The sequence below is a fragment of the Ictalurus punctatus genome, chromosome 17, assembly GCF_001660625.3.
Source record: "Ictalurus punctatus breed USDA103 chromosome 17, Coco_2.0, whole genome shotgun sequence".
NCBI lineage: Eukaryota > Metazoa > Chordata > Actinopteri > Siluriformes > Ictaluridae > Ictalurus > Ictalurus punctatus.
Window position 1 is genome coordinate 4,028,395 of NC_030432.2, and position 7,500 is coordinate 4,035,894.

At 42.5% G+C, this 7,500-nt stretch overlaps 1 protein-coding gene across 11 annotated transcripts in view; it reads left to right on the forward strand.

Moving 5' to 3' along the window:
* mecom (MDS1 and EVI1 complex locus) overlaps positions 1-7,500 on the forward strand; it is a 168,399-nt gene that overhangs the window by 123,427 nt on the left and 37,472 nt on the right. For 2 of the 11 annotated variants that reach the window (XM_053687231.1, XM_053687232.1), the window contains exon 1: positions 5,842-6,572. The exons of the other annotated variants lie outside the window; for them this stretch is intronic. The gene's annotated coding sequence lies outside the window, so the exon portion shown is untranslated. Of the gene's footprint in view, positions 1-5,841; positions 6,573-7,500 lie in introns of those variants that run through there. 11 annotated transcript variants of the gene reach the window in all.

Below are 7,500 nucleotides of genomic sequence, written 5' to 3' on the forward strand. Positions count from 1 at the left end.
AAGATGATATCAGTGGATGTTTAAGAAGCAATTTGCTCTCACACCAGGGTCCAACAACATGGTCTAATCACCACCCCACCCCCTCTCTCTCTCTCTCTCTCTCTCTCTCTCATACACACACACACAGCGTTAGTGAGATGTAAAAGCAGACACTGTGGGTAGAGATGACTTGTTGAAGTTTCCAGCGTGTCCCGTGGCGTTTTTGGAGACGCGCTCCCCTCCTTTTCCTCTCTGGTTCGCCTAATTTATGCTTTCAAAACGTTACCTTTGACACCGGCGTGGGGTTTTATCGCACCCCGCGGCCCTACACACAGTGTGGCCTGTGTGCGCGAGTTATCCGCAAGGGAAGTGTACCGTTATCGCTGGCTGTAACGTCGCCCGCCCTGCACTGGTACATTCCTCAGCCCTGCTGCTTGTCGGGCTTTCGGTAACCTTTAACGGCGTACTATTCGAACCGTTGTCGATTCAAACGGCCATGTAAAAGCGCTTCGTTTACCAGCGCTTCAGTGGCGTTCTGTGTGTGAATGTTTTCACAGGTCCCACTTACGAACGTTTCATTCACGCTGATTTGCCTGGTACTGGTGTTTGTATGTTAATAAATGCTGATTGGACATGAATCTGTCTACAGAGTTCATTCAGAGCACAGCTGATTTATATTTAGCCACGCCCACAAAGCGCCATAAAAGGCAAAGAGAGCTGAAAAATGGCAGCAAAAACGGTGAAAAATCTTCCAGTAATACAGCTCAGCCACCGCAGCGAGTCCTTTTATACACCGCCATTTCTTTTGCCCTAATAATAAATAATAGCCAGTCTTTTCAATAAGTCTTTAATATGAAACGGAGTTATTTTAATAAGAACCTTCATATCAAATTAAATTAGTGATTTAAAAAAAATCAATCAATCAAAGTAACAACATCGCCGGTGGTGCAATTTGAAGCCGCTTCACATGTTAGTGATTCTCCTTATTGTCAAAATCCGGAGCTCTAGCAGGAAGCGAACATTTTACTGACCTAACCGGGGAGTCGAATGAATGCTATACCGTATATTTTGTGTAAACGTGAAGGGTTCTACGAAGATGTTTGTTCGTATCCTGTTAGATCAATCAGGACTAATACTGATCGGTCGAATAAGAAACCGGAACTGGTTTTGGACCAGCATTCATACACTCACACACTAGTTATTATTATACGTGGAATTATTGGTACTGGTTCTACAAGTCTGTTACTGGTACTACAGACCTACTGGCCCAATTTCATTCCATTTTCAGTTTTTTAACTGCATTTGTATGGCATTTTTAACAATAGATATCGTCCCAAAGCAGCTATACGGAAATCCAGGTGCGGATTTCGACTCCTAATGAGCGAGCCAGACGATGCGTCTGCGAGGATCCTTGAGAAGAACCGATCTTCTTCAGGGTGATTATAGAGTGTGATTACTTTTCTACGAGTGTAATTCTATACTGTGAAGTCGAAGAATGTCGAGTGTGTGTGTACAGGATGTTCAGTACGAGCAGACTGCGAAGAAGAGTCCTGGCATGAGCACAGGGCGGTCTTTATGATTAACGGTGTAAAAATAATTGAACTCAGGATGTGATTGAAGGTTCGGACCTTCAAGAATATTTCGTATATTTTAATATAGTGATGTACGATGTGTGACGCAGACCCGGGACAGACTTTTTAAGCCGGGGTGAAGACTTTCTAGCACCTATGTTTTTGTAAGCACCCCCTCACCCCGTCACCACCACCACCTCCGCCACCCCTTCAGGAGTCTTGTCTCGGGTTGAATGGCTCATTGTGCCGGAGGGCTGCTGCGCCATCTTTTCATTCAGAGTGCACGAGTCACATCGCAGTGCTCCTGCTGTCAAAGCAATTAACGTCACAGTGGACGGCACGCACAATCTCTCTCTTTCACTCTTTTACCGCATTTTTTAAAAAAACACACACACACATAACACAACACCTATAAAGTGACTCTGTGTGTGTTTCGCAAAAACATTCGGTATAATGTATTTGGATCGACTATACAGAGTAACATGATGTACAGTTAGAAATAGTCCAAAATAAGAGTCACGCTCACAAACCTAAATATTGAAATGAATTCTTATTAAATTTGTAAGGTATGACGTCATCTTGGTGTTGTACTGTACTACAAATTCAGCATGCTGGTTTAAATATAGGCCTGTAAGAAAAGACTGGATTGTGTCCTCGCTAATTCATCATTAACTCCAAAAAACAACAATTCTCGTTTATTTAATTAAATCTGGAGATTTTATTCGTTCACAAAACACCGGCGAATGTTCGGTACCTCCATCCGTTCCTCTTCCGTTCTCCATTACTCTAAAATGGGACGGAAAGGTCACGGAAAAGATCGTGTATCTCACAAGATGATTGCAGTTCATACCAAAATCCTTTATTTTTATTTATTTTTTTACTTTTAAGTTTTGTTTTTTTTTTAAATGTATGTTTCTTTAACTTTGTTAGCATACGCTGATTTGCAGGTTTGTTGTCCATTTTTCTTTGAAATTTTATTACTTTATTAACTTTATTATTATTAATGATGGGAATATTTTGTTACCGTTGTTGTTGTTGTTGTTGTTGTTGTTGTTCTGTGGAGGTTTTTTAGTCATTTGTAGCCTAGTCATTTTTTTTTTTTTTTCCATTTAGAACTTTATTAGTTTGTATAACTTATCACAAAGCGGTGTATATAGACTTCTTTTTTTTTCAATTAAAAATAACTTTTTAAGGAAGTTTATATAAGTCACTTTGTTAGCACGAGCCAGTGTTTAGGATATTTTTGCCCGGTTGTTTTTCTTAGTCATTTTAGCATTTTTTTTTTCTTCTTTGGAACTTTATTAGTTTATATAACTTAGCCTGAGCCGGTTTGTGGTATATTTCGTTTGGGGCGAGAGGATAAACGCTGTTGATGGCGGGGGCGCGCAGTGAAGGAGCGGGAGCGCGCATAAAGCTGTAATTTACTGCGTGGGGGGCAGCAGAGGGGAAAGCAGGGCCTCTCTCTCTTTCTCTCTCTCTCTCTCTCTCGCTACAGATTAACACGCACTCTACAGGCACACTTCCACAGTTTAGAGGAGGAGAGAAAAAAAAAAGTTATTTACCTTTTTCAACTTTCATTTCCTCTCTTCTAGTTTAATAGTAATAGACGTGCCAGAGCAGAACTTTAGCCTACTTATTAGTCTTGTTATTTTATTTATTTTTATTTTTATTTTACGGCCACACACACAAACACACACACGTGCAAGACCTCAAGACATGTACACTTGTAGCCTACAGAGCAGGAGTTATAGTAATGGCAGTAAATATGTGTAATGGTGCAGTGGTGTTTTATTTTGCACTTAAACGCATCTCATGCACTTAAATGAAGCGTGACTTGATTCAAGGCGCGCGTGCAGCAAACTGCGGATTGCTTCCTTCTCCATACGTAAACGCACGCGTGCATGAAATAAGAACCGGGAGGACAGCGTGAATGGTCCAGTCTTGTGAGCAGTACCGAGAAGTGAGCTGGAAGCCTCGGGTCCTGAGCAGGTCTGAAGTTGTTGGAGCTCCTTTAATGCATGCAGCTTTTTCGGGTCGCGCCTACGGGTGGTGTCTCCAGCTAGAGGTCAGGTAGATTCGGGGGCTTGGGAGCGGGTTTTATCTCTCTCTCTCTCTCTCTCTCTCTCTTATAGACCTTCTGAAATTCCCAACTCCCCTTTCCCTTGTTAGGATATGCTGGAATGCGCCTCGAACACAGTGTTTCCATTAAACGCAGCTCAGGGGAGTCGAGGAGAAAGAAAGAGAGAGAGAGAGAGAGAGAGAGAGAGAGAGAGAGAGAGAGAGAGGCCACAAGCTCCAAATAAACCAAAAGGGACGAAGACTTCTGTGTGCACGAGCGAAACATTTACAACGTGTCACGTGCGAGTCGTATAGCGTGATGTGCACCGCATGCACCGCGCGCTCACACCGGCAGTCCTATTTTGCAATACAACGGTTTAACGCAGTAAATAAAGCACTCGGTAACAAGTTGTACAAACAAAACGCTCTCTGTTATTATTATTATTGCGCGCGCAGGTTTAATGAATTCCTAATAAACTCGGGGTGAGTTCAGTACTTTTGTTATTTAGAAGCGAGCTGTTTTTCTATGAGCAAAAATAAATAAATAAATAAATAAATAAATAAATAAATAAATAAATAAACTAACAGCTCTCGTGGTCGGTGAAGTAAATTTGACGGCTTTAATGTGTGCGCAGGAATTGCGCATTGGCGGAAAGTAATAAGCCCGTGCGTCTGACTGACTGGTGCGCGTTCCCGACGCAGGGAAATAATAAAGTCTCTCAGCTCGAGTATAAACATCCACGAATTTAACAAATTAAGCCTCCCAGCCTGGTAGGGGATCTCCGGGGATTTCTGCGCGCGGTGTTAAACAACATGTCAAACGGACAACTTTCTCTAAAGAAATGTGCTTCTTTATTCGGCTCACAACGCCATCTACAGACAAACACGCGTGTCTTACCCCCATGTGTTACCCCCAGCTCGTGCAGAAAAGACATCAGGGGCATCCGAGGCATCGAGATATCTGTGTATTGGCTACCTCTTCCTCCTTTTCATACAAAGAAATACGTATGATAATAATGATAATAATAATAATAATTATTATTATTATTATTATAAAATAATAATAATAATAATAATAATAATAATAATAATGCAGTTCATCAGGGTGAGCCAGTCACTTTCCCAGGTTCCTCCTCGTATTTAATACACAATGGATCATAAAACACAATCCCTCACCCTGACAGGGAGAAAATAGAAGCGCTCGTGGCTCGAGCCCTGGCGATTTATGGCTAAATGAAAAAGACTTCCAGTAATGGACGCGTCCAGGAGTGGCAGGAAGTCGATGCGCGGCGGACCGGAAGCGCTGTGGAGTTCTCACAAGGAGCGCCGGTGCATGGGAATCTCTCGCGTTCGTTCGGGTTTTTTTTTTTTTTTTTTTTTTTTTTTTTTTTTAATCCCCCCCTGTCCTTCCTCCGTTCCTGCCCTGAGATTTCACAAACAATGGACATTATCTGGACGCCGAGTTCAATGCCACAGATAACGGCTAGACACTGTGATTAATCTCCATCAGCGCGTGATACACCGGCACCAAAGAAGTGCTGAGCGCGTAGACTATTTTACTCTCAACATCCCTGGAATGTCTCTTAGATCTTCCCGATCGTCACTTTACACTGCTGAGTATAACGTGTGTGTCCCCTTTATTTTGTCAGCCCCACACTCTCTACAGTAAAAGGTACTTTCACCTTAAAGCGAGGATGCAGCGGGTAAAAAGAATTGCGCATTAATTCCCAGCGTAAAGGTTGTTGTAAAGGCAACCTTCGCACCTTCACACGGAAAAGATACTCATACATGATAAAGAAAAAAAAGCCTACAAAAGATGTTGATGTTACCATCGCAGGGTCAAGGATAGTACCTTTTATTGGTACCTTTATTTCTAACAGTGTAAGAATTTCCTGCAAAAATGTAAACAGTTTACACCAGTTCCTGGAACTTTCTCTCTCTCTCTCTCTCTCTCTCTCTCTCTCTCTCTCTCTCTCTCTCTCTCTCGCTTCTTGTTGCTATTGTGTGTACCAGGCCTTCTCCTTGTAGAGCTCGCGGCAGGTGTAGCTTCTGTTTTCAATATCAAACTGCTTCATATCTCTTTGGCTCTGAATGAACCATCACGCGACACGGGTTGAACATTAATAATGACAAAAAACATTCACGCAGTCAAGCTGAAGTTGAAGTGAAGTGCAAGCAATGATGGTTCTGGAGAGAGTTGGACCCTGTAGTACTCTGGCGGAATGGTGCCCTATGGCACGCGCACTGATGCTAATATAGACTTGTGTTGATTAGATATACTGTACGCGTTAACATTTGGTGTAGAAAGTTATGGTTTCGGACGCGGGGGTGAAGGCTGAGGGTCCGACCTGGCTGTGACCCGCCTTGCGCCTCCGAACTTCCGAACTGCGGCTCTGCGCGTGAGACAGTCCTCCCTCCTTCACCCCGCTGTGTCCCTCCCTCCCTCCCTCCCTCCGCCTCAGTGCTCTTCATCCACCCTCCCTCCTTCGCTCCCTTTCCCTCCCTCCCTCCCTCCCTCCTTCCCTCTCCCCCCGGACCGGACAGCGCGCGGCAGGACGAGACGAGACAGGAGCGAGGATGCGCTTTTAACGAGACACCGCAAGCATCACGTGCAGAAGCGGACAGGACAAACCCGAGGGCACAACAAAAACATAAAGGAGGGGAGGAAAAAAAAGTTTGCATTCTTCGTGCGCCGGAGCTGAAGTTCATTTTTTTTGTTGTTGTTGTTGGTGGTGTTTAAAAAAAAAAAAAAGAAAGAAAAGAAAAAAAAGGGAAAAAAAAATCAGAAACCGAAAAAAAACCCGGAACATTTCCTGGACGCACGTGGACGCATGGGACAACAACACAAACCGGGACCCTTCCCGTTATCCTCCTCATCTCTGATTTTCTGAAAGCGTGCTCTCCTTTTTTTTTGCGTGGGTGTGTGTGCGCGCGCGCGTGTTTTTGTGTGCAGCAGAGCTCACGGTAAGCGTTTTGTGTTTTATGCTCGAGCTCGAGCGCGTGTATCGACTCAAATAATACTCGCTCCGTCCTTCACCTTTGAACTCTCCGAGTTTCATTCCGACCCTCCGAAGCGAACGCAAACGACTCGATGTCGAGTTGCGTCCCACTTGTCGCGCGCGTCGCAAATCTTCCCGGTGCAGCGCTGAATTATTTTATTTCTGTTCCGCTCGGAGCGCGTGCACTGAAGCTTTCTCGCGCTAACTCGATCGGCGTTCCCTAAAACACACTTGTCATGCATGCGTAAAGTTTAAAGTAAAGCAACTTGATAACAAACAATCAGTACGAGACTCTGATGAAAATACGAAGGCAAATGTTTTGCAAAAAAAATAATAATAATAATAAAAAAATTGTATTAAAAATATTTTTTACACGGATTATTTTATTTACTAGCTACAAAAAAAAAATCGCATCGGATTTCAATCTTCTCAGCCTTTGCACAGAGATATGGCTTTAAATCAATCACAAATATAGAGTCTTCTATTTCAGATCATTTATTAAAGCTGTGTTTAGATGTGTGTTTATATTTTGTGATAAACCCGGGTTTGGGTGTGAATGTGATTGTTAGAGTCGCGAGCTCACAGTGCGCTTCATTTAGTTTTAGAGAAAGAGCAGCAGCGCAAATGCACAGGGAGAGACTGCAATAATAATAATAATAATAATAAAAATAATAATAATAATAATAATAATAATAGAATAAATTAGTAAATAGTCTGCTGCAATATATGGACCTGAAAAACAAACAATTTAACACATCTCGATTTGAAAAAAGTAAACAACAACATAATATGTAAAAGCCGATTTGATACATTTGTGTCTCATAGAGACTATCTAAAGAAATACATTGAGTTTGTTTGTGAAACAATTTTTTTTTTTTTCCGGAAACGTGTGG